Below are 13693 nucleotides of genomic sequence, written 5' to 3'. Positions count from 1 at the left end.
GCTGACGTTTAAAAATGCTTCGGAACTCTTCCATTGTTCTCAGAATTCCGCTGACATTTAATAATGCTTCGGAACTCTTTCATTGTTCTCGGAATTCCGCTGCCGTTTAAAAATGCTTCGGAACTCTTCCTTTGTTCTCAGAATTACGCTGAATTTTAAAAATGCTTTGGAACACTACCATTGTTCTCGGAAATCCGCCGGAGTTTAAAAATGCTTCGGAACTCTTCCATTGTTCTCGGAATTAAGCTGATGTTTAAAAATCCTTCGGAACTCTTCCATTGTTCTCGGAATTCCGCTGATGTTTAAAAATGCTTCGGAATTCTTCCATTGTTCTCGGAATTCCGCTGAAGTTTTAAAAATGCTTTGGCACTCTTCCATTGTTCTCGGAATTCCGCTGACGTTTAAAAATGCTTCGGAACTCTTCTATTGTTCTTCGAATTCCGCTGATGTTTAATAATTCTTCGGGACACTTCCATTTTTACCGGAATACCGCTGACGTTTAAAAATGCTTCGGAGTTAATTCATTGTTCTAGGAATTCTGCTGACGTTTAAAAATGCTTCGGAACTCTTCCATTGTTCCCGGAATTCCGCTGAAGTTTAAAAATGCTTCCAAACTCTTTCATTGGTCAAGGAATTTTGCTGACGTTTAATAATGCTTCAGTACTCTTTCTTTGTTCTCAGAATTCGAATGGCATTTAAAAATGCTTTGAAATACTTCCATTGTTCTTGGAATTCCACTGTAGTTTAAAAATGCTTCTGAACTCTTCCATTGTTCTCGGAATTCTGCTGAAGTTTATAAATGCTTTGGAACTCTTCCATTGTTCTCAGAATTCTGCTGAAATTTAAAAATGCTTCAGAACTCTTCCATTGTTCTCAGAATTCTGCTGAAGTTTAAAAATGCTTTGGAACTCTTCCATTGTTCACGTAATTCTGCTGAAGTTTAACTTTGCTTCGGAACTCTTCCTTTGTTCTCGGAATTCCGCTGACATTTAATAATGCTTCGGAACTCTTCCATTGTTCTCGGAATTCTGCTGATGTTTAAAAATGCTTTGTAACTCTTCCATTGTTTTCGGAATTCCGCTGAAGTTTAAAAATGTTTCGGAACTCTTCCATTGTTGTGGAAATTCTGCTGATGTTTAAAAATGCTTCGGAACTCTACCATTGTTCTCGGAATTCTGCTGAAGTTTAAAAATGCTTTGGAACTCTTCCATTATTCCCGGAATTCTTCTGAAGTTTAAAAATGCTTTGGAACTATTCCATTGTTCTCAGAATTCCGCAGACGTTTAAAAATCCTTCAGAACTATTCCATTGTTCTAGGAATTTCGCTGACGTTTAAAAATGCATCGGAATTATTCCATTGTTCTCGGAATTCCTCTGGCGTTTAAGAATACTTCAGAACACTTCCATTGTTCTCGGAAATCCGCCGAAGTTTAAAAATGCTTCAGAACTCTTCCATTGTTCCTGGAATTCTTCTGAAGTTTAAAAATGCTTCTTAACTCTTCCATTGTTCTGGAAATTCTGCTGACATTTAAAAATGCTTCGGAACTCTTCCATTGTTCCCGGAATTCTTTTGAAGTTTAAAAAGGCTTCCGATCTCTTTCATTGTTCAAGGAATTCCGCTGACGTTTAAAAATGCTTCGGAACTCTTCCATTGTTCTCAGAATTCCGCTGACATTTAATAATGCTTCGGAACTCTTTCATTGTTCTCGGAATTCCGCTGCCGTTTAAAAATGCTTCGGAACTCTTCCATTGTTCTCAGAATTACGCTGAATTTTAAAAATGCTTTGGAACACTACCATTATTCTCGGAAATCCGCCGGAGTTTAAAAATGCTTCGGAACTTTTCCATTGTTCTCGGAATTAAGCTCATGTTTAAAAATCCTTCGGAACACTTCCATTGTTCTCGGAATTCCGCTGATGTTTAAAAATGCTTCGGAATTCTTCCATTGTTCTCGGAATTCCGCTGAAGTTATAAAAATGCTTTGGCACTCTTCCATTGTTCTCGGAATTCCGCTGACATTTAAAAATGCTTCGGAACTCTTCTATTGTTCTTCGAATTCCGCTGATGTTTAATAATGCTTCGGGACACTTCCATTTTTCCCGGAATACCGCTGACATTTAAAAATGCTTCGGAGTTAATTCATTGTTCTAGAAATTCCGCTGATGTTTTAAAATTCTTCGGAATTCTTCCATTGTTCTCGGAATTCCGCTGAAGTTTTAAAAATGCTTTGGTACTCTTCCATTGTTCTCGGAATTCCGCTGACGTTTAAAAATGCTTCAGAACTCTTCTATTGTTCTTCGAATTCCGCTGATGTTTAATAATGCTTCGGGACACTTCCATTTTTCCCGGAATACCGCTGACATTTAAAAATGCTTCGGAGTTAATTCATTGTTCTAGAAATTCTGCTGACGTTTAAAAATGCTTTGGAACTCTTCCATTGTTCCCGGAATTCCGCTGAAGTTTAAAAATGCTTCCAAACTCTTTCATTGCTCAAGGAATTTTGCTGACGTTTAATAATGCTTCAGTACTCTTTCTTTGTTCTCAGAATTCCACTGGCATTTAAAAATGCTTTGAAATACTTCCATTGTTCTTGGAATTCCAATGTAGTTTAAAAATGCTTCTGAACTCTACCATTGTTCTCGGAATTCTGCTGAAGTTTAAAAATGCTTTGGAACTCTTCCATTATTCCCGGAATTCTTCTGAAGTTTAAAAATGCTTTGGAACTATTCCATTGTTCTCAGAATTCCGCAGACGTTTAAAAATCCTTCAGAACTATTCCATTGTTCTAGGAATTTCGCTGACGTTTAAAAATGCATCGGAATTATTCCATTGTTCTCGGAATTCCTCTGGCGTTTAAGAATACTTCAGAACACTTCCATTGTTCTCGGAAATCCGCCGAAGTTTAAAAATGCTTCAGAACTCTTCCATTGTTCCTGGAATTCTTCTGAAGTTTAAAAATGCTTCTTAACTCTTCCATTGTTCTGGAAATTCTGCTGACATTTAAAAATGCTTCGGAACTCTTCCATTGTTCCCGGAATTCTTTTGAAGTTTAAAAAGGCTTCCGATCTCTTTCATTGTTCAAGGAATTCCGCTGACGTTTAAAAATGCTTCGGAACTCTTCCATTGTTCTCAGAATTCCGCTGACATTTAATAATGCTTCGGAACTCTTTCATTGTTCTCGGAATTCCGCTGCCGTTTAAAAATGCTTCGGAACTCTTCCATTGTTCTCAGAATTACGCTGAATTTTAAAAATGCTTTGGAACACTACCATTATTCTCGGAAATCCGCCGGAGTTTAAAAATGCTTCGGAACTTTTCCATTGTTCTCGGAATTAAGCTCATGTTTAAAAATCCTTCGGAACACTTCCATTGTTCTCGGAATTCCGCTGATGTTTAAAAATGCTTCGGAATTCTTCCATTGTTCTCGGAATTCCGCTGAAGTTATAAAAATGCTTTGGCACTCTTCCATTGTTCTCGGAATTCCGCTGACATTTAAAAATGCTTCGGAACTCTTCTATTGTTCTTCGAATTCCGCTGATGTTTAATAATGCTTCGGGACACTTCCATTTTTCCCGGAATACCGCTGACATTTAAAAATGCTTCGGAGTTAATTCATTGTTCTAGAAATTCCGCTGATGTTTTAAAATGCTTCGGAATTCTTCCATTGTTCTCGGAATTCCGCTGAAGTTTTAAAAATGCTTTGGTACTCTTCCATTGTTCTCGGAATTCCGCTGACGTTTAAAAATGCTTCAGAACTCTTCTATTGTTCTTCGAATTCCGCTGATGTTTAATAATGCTTCGGGACACTTCCATTTTTCCCGGAATACCGCTGACATTTAAAAATGCTTCGGAGTTAATTCATTGTTCTAGAAATTCTGCTGACGTTTAAAAATGCTTTGGAACTCTTCCATTGTTCCCGGAATTCCGCTGAAGTTTAAAAATGCTTCCAAACTCTTTCATTGCTCAAGGAATTTTGCTGACGTTTAATAATGCTTCAGTACTCTTTCTTTGTTCTCAGAATTCCACTGGCATTTAAAAATGCTTTGAAATACTTCCATTGTTCTTGGAATTCCAATGTAGTTTAAAAATGCTTCTGAACTCTTCCATTGTTCTCCGGATTCCGCTGACGTTTAAAAATCCTTCGGAACTCTGCCATTGTTCTCGGAATTGCGCGGAAGTTTTAAAAATGCTTTGGCACTCTTCCATTGTTCTCAGAATTTTGCTGACATTTAAAAATGCTTCGGAACTCTTCTATTGTTCTTCGAATTCCGCTGATGTTTAATAATGCTTCAGAACACATCCATTGTTCCCGGAATTCCGCTGACATTTAAAAATACTTAAGAGTTCTTTCATTGTTCTAGGAATTCTGCTGACGTTTAAAAATGCTTCGGAACTCTTCCATTGTTCCCGGAATTCCGCTGAAGTTTAAAAATGCTTCGAAATACTTCCATTGTTCTTGGAATTCCAATGTAGTTTAAAAATGCTTCTGAACTCTTCCATTGTTCTCGGAATTCTGCTGAAGTTTATAAATGATTTGGAACTCTTCCATTGTTCTCAGAATTCTGCTGAAATTTAAAAATTCTTCAGAACTCTTCCATTGTTCTCGGAATTCTGCTGAAGTTTAAAAATGCTTCGGAACTCTTCCATTGTTCACGTAATTCTGCTGAAGTTTACATTTGCTTCAGAACTCTTCCTTTGTTCTCGGAATTACGCTGACATTTAAAAATGCTTCGGAACTCTTCCAATGTTCTCGCAATTCCGCTGAAGTTTAAAAATGCTTCGGAATTCTTCCATTGTTCTCGGAATTCTGCTGATGTTTAAAAATGCTTTCTAACTCTTCCATTGTTTTCGTAATTCCACTGAAGTTTAAAAATGTTTTGGAACTCTTCCATTGTTGTGGAAATTCTGCTGATGCTTAAAAATGCTTCGGAACTCTACCATTGTTCTCGGAATTCTGCTGACAATTAAAGATGCATTGGAACTATTCCATTGTTCTCGGAATTCCTCTGAAGTTTAAAAATGCTTCCGAACTCTTCCATTGTTCTCGGAATCCCGCTGGCGTTTAAGAATACTTCGGAACACTTCCATTGTTCTTGGAAATCCGCCGAAGTTTAAAAATGCTTCGGAACTCTTCCATTGTTCCTGGAATTCTTCTGAAGTTTAAAAATGCTACGGAACTCTTCCATTGTTCTCAGAATTCCACTGAAGTTTAAAAATGATTCTTAACTCTTCCATTGTTCTGGAAATTCTGCTGACATTTAAAATTGCTTTGGAAGTCTTCCATTGTTCTCGGAATTCTGCTGACGTTTAAAAATGCTTCGCAACTCTTGTATTGTTTTCGGAATTCTGCTGAATTTTAAAAATGCTTCGGAACTCTTCCATTGTTCTGGAAATTCTGCTGATGTTTAAAAATGCTTCAGAACTCTTCCATTGTTCTCGGAAGTCTGCTGAAGTTTAAAAATGCTTTGGAACTCTTGCATTGTTCCTGGAATTCTTCTGAAGTTTAAAAACGCTACATAACTCTTCCATTGTTCTCCGAATTCAACTGAAGTTTAAAAATGCTTCGGAACTCTTCCAATGTTCTCGGAATTCCGCTGACGTTTAATAATGCTTCGGAACTCTTGCATTGTTCTTGGAATTCCGCTGATGTTTGAAAATGCTTCTGAAATGTTCCATTGTTCTCGGAATTCTGCAGATGTTTAAAAATGCTTCGGAACTCTTCCATTGTTCATGGACTTCTGCTGACATTTAAAAATGCTACGGAACTCTTCCATTGTTCCCGGAATTCTTTTGAAGTTTAAAAATGCTTCCGATCTCTTTCATTGTTCAAGGAATTCCGCTGATGTTTAAAAATGCTACGGAACTCTTCCATTGTTCCCGGAATTCTTTTGAAGTTTAAAAATGCTTCGGAACTCTTTCATTGTTCTCGGAATTCCGCTGCCGTTTAAAAATGCTTCGGAACTCTTCCATGGTTCTCAGAATTACGCTGAATTTTAAAAATGCTTTGGAACACTACCATTGTTCTTTGAAATCCGCCGGAGTTTAAAAATGCTTCGGAACTCTTCCATTGTTCTCGGAATTAAGCTGATGTTTAAAAATCCTTCTGAACTCTTCCATTGTTCTCGGAATTCCGCTGATGTTTAAAAATGCTTCGGAATTCTTCCATTGTTCTCGGAATTCCGCTGAAGTTTTAAAAATGCTTTGGCACTCTTCCATTGTTCTCGGAATTCCGCTGACGTTTAAAAATGCTTCGGAACTCTTCTATTGTTCTTCGAGTTCCGCTGATGTTTAATAATTCTTCGGGACACTTCCATTTTTACCGGAATACTGCTGACATTTAAAAATGCTTCGGAGTTAATTCATTGTTCTAGGAATTCTGCTGACGTTTAAAAATGATTCGGAACTCTTCCATTGTTCCCGGAATTCCGCTGAAGTTTAAAAATGCTTCCAAACTCTTTCATTGGTCAAGGAATTTTGCTGACGTTTAATAATGCTTCAGTAGTCTTTCTTTGTTCTCAGAATTCCACTGGCATTTAAAAATGTTTTGAAATACTTCCATTGTTCTTGGAATTCCACTGTAGTTTAAAAATGCTTCTGAACTCTTCCATTGTTCTCGGAATTCTGCTGAAGTTTATAAATGCTTTGGAACTCTTCCATTGTTCTCAGAGTTCTGCTGAAATTTAAAAATGCTTCAGAACTCTTCCATTGTTCTCAGAATTCTGCTGAAGTTTAAAAATGCTTCGGAACTCTTCCATTGTTCACGTAATTCTGCTGAAGTTTAAATTTGCTTCGGAACTCTTCCTTTGTTCTCGGAATTCCGCTGACATTTAATAATGCTTCGGAACTCTTCCATTGTTCTCGGAATTCTGCTGATGTTTAAAAATGCTTTGTAACTCTTCCATTGTTCTGGAATTCCTCTGGCGTTTAAGAATACTTCAGAACACTTCCATTGTTCTCGGAAATCCGCAGAAGTTTAAAAATGCTTCGGAACTCTTCCATTGTTCCTGGAATTCTTCTGAAGTTTAAAAATGCTTCTTAACTCTTCCATTGTTCTGGAAATTCTGCTGACATTTAAAAATGCTACGGAACTCTTCCATTTTTCCCGGAATTCTTTTGAAGTTTAAAAATGCTTCCGATCTCTTTCATTGTTCAAGGAATTCCGCTGATGTTTAAAAATGCTTCGGAACTCTTCCATTGTTCATGGACTTCTGCTGACATTTAAAAATGCTAGGGAACTCTTCCATTGTTCCCGGAATTCTTTTGAAGTTTAAAAATGCTTCCGATCTCTTTCATTGTTCAAGGAATTCCGCTGACGTTTAAAAATGCTTCGGAACTCTTCCATTGTTCTCAGAATTCCGCTGACATTTAATAATGCTTCGGAACTCTTTCATTGTTCTCGGAATTCCGCTGCCGTTTAAAAATGCTTCGGAACTCTTCCATTGTTCTCAGAATTACGCTGAATTTTAAAAATGCTTTGGAACACTACCATTGTTCTCGGAAATCCGCCGGAGTTTAAAAATGCTTCGGAACTCTTCCATTGTTCTCGGAATTAAGCTCATGTTTAAAAACCCTTCGGAACTCTTCCATTGTTCTCGGAATTCCGCTGATGTTTAAAAATGCTTCGGAATTCTTCCATTGTTCTCGGAATTCCGCTGAAGTTTTAAACATGCTTTGGCACTCTTCCATTGTTCTCGGAATTCCGCTGACGTTTAAAAATGCTTCGGAACTCTTCTATTGTTCTTCGAATTCCGCTGATGTTTAATAATGCTTCGGGACACTTCCATTTTTCCCGGAATACCGCTGACATTTAAAAATGCTTCGGAGTTAATTCATTGTTCTAGAAATTCTGCTGACGTTTAAAAATGCTTTGGAACTCTTCCATTGTTCCCGGAATTTCGCTGAAGTTAAAAAATGCTTCCAAACTCTTTCATTGCTCAAGGAATTTTGCTGACGTTTAATAATGCTTCAGTACTCTTTCTTTGTTCTCAGAATTCCACTGGCATTTAAAAATGCTTTGAAATACTTCCATTGTTCTTGGAATTCCAATGTAGTTTAAAAATGCTTCTGAACTTTTCCATTGTTCTCGGAATTCTGCTGAAGTTTATAAATGCTTTGGAACTCTTCCATTGTTCTCAGAATTCTGCTGAAATTTAAAAATGCTTCAGAACTCTTCCATTGTTCTCGGAATTAAGCTGATGTTTAAAAATCCTTCGGAACTCTTCCATTGTTCTCGGAATTCCGCTGATGTTTAAAAATGCTTCGGAATTCTTCCATTGTTCTCGGAATTCCGCTGAAGTTTTAAATATGCTTCGGAACTCTTCCATTGTTCTCGGAATTCTGCTGACGTTTAAAAATGCTTCGGAGCTCTTCTATTGTTCTTCGAATTCCGCTGATGTTTAATAATTCTTCGGGACACTTCCATTTTTACCGGAATACCGCTGACATAAAAAAATGCTTCGGAGTTAATTCATTGTTCTAGGAATTCTGCTGACGTTTAAAAATGCTTCGGAACTCTTCCATTGTTCCCGGAATTCCGCTGAAGTTTAAAAATGCTTCCAAACTCTTTCATTGGTCAAGGAATTTTGCTGACGTTTAATAATGCTTCAGTACTCTTCCTTTGTTCTCGGAATTAAGCTGACATTTAATAATGCTTCGGAACTCTTCCATTGTTCTCGGAATTCTGCTGATGTTTAAAAATGCTTTGTAACTCTTCCATTGTTTTCGGAATTCCGCTGAAGTTTAAAAATGTTTCGGAACTCTTCCATTGTTGTGGAAATTCTGCTGATGTTTAAAAATGCTTCGGAACTCTACCATTGTTCTCGGAATTCTGCTGAAGTTTAAAAATGCCTTGGAACTCTTCCATTATTCCCGGAATTCTTCTGAAGCTTAAAAATGCTTTGGAACTATTCCATTGTTCTCAGAATTCCGCAGACGTTTAAAAATCCTTCGGAACTATTCCATTGTTCTAGGAATTTCGCTGACGTTTAAAAATGCATCGGAATTATTCCATTGTTCTCGGAATTAATCTGGCGTTTAAGAATACTTCAGAACACTTCCATTGTTCTCGGAAATCCGCCGAAGTTTAAAAATGCTTCGGAACTCTTCCATTGTTCCTGGAATTCTTCTGAAGTTTAAAAATGCTTCTTAACTCTTCCATTGTTCTGTAAATTCTGCTGACATTTAAAAATGCTTCGGAACTCTTCCATTGTTCCCGGAATTCTTTTGAAGTTTAAAAATGCTTCCGATCTCTTTCATTGTTCAAGGAATTCCGCTGACGTTTAAAAATGCTTCGGAACTCTTCCATTGTTCTCAGAATTCCGCTGACATTTAATAATGCTTCGGAACTCTTTCATTGTTCTCGGAATTCCGCTGCCGTTTAAAAATGCTTCGGAACTCTTCCATTGTTCTCAGAATTACGCTGAATTTTAAAAATGCTTTGGAACACTACCATTGTTCTCGGAAATCCGCCGGAGTTTAAAAATGCTTCGGAACTCTTCCATTGTTCTCGGAATTAAGCTCATGTTTAAAAACCCTTCGGAACTCTTCCATTGTTCTCGGAATTCCGCTGATGTTTAAAAATGCTTCGGAATTCTTCCATTGTTCTCGGAATTCCGCTGAAGTTTTAAACATGCTTTGGCACTCTTCCATTGTTCTCGGAATTCCGCTGACGTTTAAAAATGCTTCGGAACTCTTCTATTGTTCTTCGAATTCCGCTGATGTTTAATAATGCTTCGGGACACTTCCATTTTTCCCGGAATACCGCTGACATTTAAAAATGCTTCGGAGTTAATTCATTGTTCTAGAAATTCTGCTGACGTTTAAAAATGCTTTGTAACTCTTCCATTGTTCTGGAATTCCTCTGGCGTTTAAGAATACTTCAGAACACTTCCATTGTTCTCGGAAATCCGCAGAAGTTTAAAAATGCTTCGGAACTCTTCCATTGTTCCTGGAATTCTTCTGAAGTTTAAAAATGCTTCTTAACTCTTCCATTGTTCTGGAAATTCTGCTGACATTTAAAAATGCTACGGAACTCTTCCATTTTTCCCGGAATTCTTTTGAAGTTTAAAAATGCTTCCGATCTCTTTCATTGTTCAAGGAATTCCGCTGATGTTTAAAAATGCTTCGGAACTCTTCCATTGTTCATGGACTTCTGCTGACATTTAAAAATGCTAGGGAACTCTTCCATTGTTCCCGGAATTCTTTTGAAGTTTAAAAATGCTTCCGATCTCTTTCATTGTTCAAGGAATTCCGCTGACGTTTAAAAATGCTTCGGAACTCTTCCATTGTTCTCAGAATTCCGCTGACATTTAATAATGCTTCGGAACTCTTTCATTGTTCTCGGAATTCCGCTGCCGTTTAAAAATGCTTCGGAACTCTTCCATTGTTCTCAGAATTACGCTGAATTTTAAAAATGCTTTGGAACACTACCATTGTTCTCGGAAATCCGCCGGAGTTTAAAAATGCTTCGGAACTCTTCCATTGTTCTCGGAATTAAGCTCATGTTTAAAAACCCTTCGGAACTCTTCCATTGTTCTCGGAATTCCGCTGATGTTTAAAAATGCTTCGGAATTCTTCCATTGTTCTCGGAATTCCGCTGAAGTTTTAAACATGCTTTGGCACTCTTCCATTGTTCTCGGAATTCCGCTGACGTTTAAAAATGCTTCGGAACTCTTCTATTGTTCTTCGAATTCCGCTGATGTTTAATAATGCTTCGGGACACTTCCATTTTTCCCGGAATACCGCTGACATTTAAAAATGCTTCGGAGTTAATTCATTGTTCTAGAAATTCTGCTGACGTTTAAAAATGCTTTGGAACTCTTCCATTGTTCCCGGAATTTCGCTGAAGTTAAAAAATGCTTCCAAACTCTTTCATTGCTCAAGGAATTTTGCTGACGTTTAATAATGCTTCAGTACTCTTTCTTTGTTCTCAGAATTCCACTGGCATTTAAAAATGCTTTGAAATACTTCCATTGTTCTTGGAATTCCAATGTAGTTTAAAAATGCTTCTGAACTTTTCCATTGTTCTCGGAATTCTGCTGAAGTTTATAAATGCTTTGGAACTCTTCCATTGTTCTCAGAATTCTGCTGAAATTTAAAAATGCTTCAGAACTCTTCCATTGTTCTCGGAATTAAGCTGATGTTTAAAAATCCTTCGGAACTCTTCCATTGTTCTCGGAATTCCGCTGAAGTTTTAAATATGCTTTGGCACTCTTCCATTGTTCTCGGAATTCTGCTGACGTTTAAAAATGCTTCGGAGCTCTTCTATTGTTCTTCGAATTCCGCTGATGTTTAATAATTCTTCGGGACACTTCCATTTTTACCGGAATACCGCTGACATAAAAAAATGCTTCGGAGTTAATTCATTGTTCTAGGAATTCTGCTGACGTTTAAAAATGCTTCGGAGCTCTTCCATTGTTCCCGGAATTCCGCTGAAGTTTAAAAATGCTTCCAAACTCTTTCATTGGTCAAGGAATTTTGCTGACGTTTAATAATGCTTCAGTACTCTTCCTTTGTTCTCGGAATTAAGCTGACATTTAATAATGCTTCGGAACTCTTCCATTGTTCTCGGAATTCTGCTGATGTTTAAAAATGCTTTGTAACTCTTCCATTGTTTTCGGAATTCCGCTGAAGTTTAAAAATGTTTCGGAACTCTTCCATTGTTGTGGAAATTCTGCTGATGTTTAAAAATGCTTCGGAACTCTACCATTGTTCTCGGAATTCTGCTGAAGTTTAAAAATGCCTTGGAACTCTTCCATTATTCCCGGAATTCTTCTGAAGCTTAAAAATGCTTTGGAACTATTCCATTGTTCTCAGAATTCCGCAGACGTTTAAAAATCCTTCGGAACTATTCCATTGTTCTAGGAATTTCGCTGACGTTTAAAAATGCATCGGAATTATTCCATTGTTCTCGGAATTAATCTGGCGTTTAAGAATACTTCAGAACACTTCCATTGTTCTCGGAAATCCGCCGAAGTTTAAAAATGCTTCGGAACTCTTCCATTGTTCCTGGAATTCTTCTGAAGTTTAAAAATGCTTCTTAACTCTTCCATTGTTCTGTAAATTCTGCTGACATTTAAAAATGCTTTGGAACTCTTCCATTGTTCCCGGAATTCTTTTGAAGTTTAAAAATGCTTCCGATCTCTTTCATTGTTCAAGGAATTCCGCTGACGTTTAAAAATGCTTCGGAACTCTTCCATTGTTCTCAGAATTCCGCTGACATTTAATAATGCTTCGGAACTCTTTCATTGTTCTCGGAATTCCGCTGCCGTTTAAAAATGCTTCGGAACTCTTCCATTGTTCTCAGAATTACGCTGAATTTTAAAAATGCTTTGGAACACTACCATTGTTCTCGGAAATCCGCCGGAGTTTAAAAATGCTTCGGAACTCTTCCATTGTTCTCGGAATTAAGCTCATGTTTAAAAACCCTTCGGAACTCTTCCATTGTTCTCGGAATTCCGCTGATGTTTAAAAATGCTTCGGAATTCTTCCATTGTTCTCGGAATTCCGCTGAAGTTTTAAACATGCTTTGGCACTCTTCCATTGTTCTCGGAATTCCGCTGACGTTTAAAAATGCTTCGGAACTCTTCTATTGTTCTTCGAATTCCGCTGATGTTTAATAATGCTTCGGGACACTTCCATTTTTCCCGGAATACCGCTGACATTTAAAAATGCTTCGGAGTTAATTCATTGTTCTAGAAATTCTGCTGACGTTTAAAAATGCTTTGGAACTCTTCCATTGTTCCCGGAATTTCGCTGAAGTTAAAAAATGCTTCCAAACTCTTTCATTGCTCAAGGAATTTTGCTGACGTTTAATAATGCTTCAGTACTCTTTCTTTGTTCTCAGAATTCCACTGGCATTTAAAAATGCTTTGAAATACTTCCATTGTTCTTGGAATTCCAATGTAGTTTAAAAATGCTTCTGAACTTTTCCATTGTTCTCGGAATTCTGCTGAAGTTTATAAATGCTTTGGAACTCTTCCATTGTTCTCAGAATTCTGCTGAAATTTAAAAATGCTTCAGAACTCTTCCATTGTTCTCGGAATTAAGCTGATGTTTAAAAATCCTTCGGAACTCTTCCATTGTTCTCGGAATTCCGCTGATGTTTAAAAATGCTTCGGAATTCTTCCATTGTTCTCGGAATTCCGCTGAAGTTTTTAATATGCTTTGGCACTCTTCCATTGTTCTCGGAATTCTGCTGACGTTTAAAAATGCTTCGGAGCTCTTCTATTGTTCTTCGAATTCCGCTGATGTTTAATAATTCTTCGGGACACTTCCATTTTTACCGGAATACCGCTGACATAAAAAAATGCTTCGGAGTTAATTCATTGTTCTAGGAATTCTGCTGACGTTTAAAAATGCTTCGGAACTCTTCCATTGTTCCCGGAATTCCGCTGAAGTTTAAAAATGCTTCCAAACTCTTTCATTGGTCAAGGAATTTTGCTGACGTTTAATAATGCTTCAGTACTCTTCCTTTGTTCTCGGAATTAAGCTGACATTTAATAATGCTTCGGAACTCTTCCATTGTTCTCGGAATTCTGCTGATGTTTAAAAATGCTTTGTAACTCTTCCATTGTTTTCGGAATTCCGCTGAAGTTTAAAAATGTTTCGGAACTCTTCCATTGTTGTGGAAATTCTGCTGATGTTTAAAAATGCTTCGGAACTCTACCATTGTTCTCGGAATTCTGCTGAAGTTT

Source organism: Phyllobates terribilis, unplaced genomic scaffold (genome assembly GCF_046119375.1).
Source record: "Phyllobates terribilis strain yellow unplaced genomic scaffold, ASM4611937v1 Scaffold_2__4_contigs__length_985480577, whole genome shotgun sequence".
Lineage (NCBI taxonomy): Eukaryota > Metazoa > Chordata > Amphibia > Anura > Dendrobatidae > Phyllobates > Phyllobates terribilis.
Note: the sequence above shows the minus strand (reverse complement) of the source record.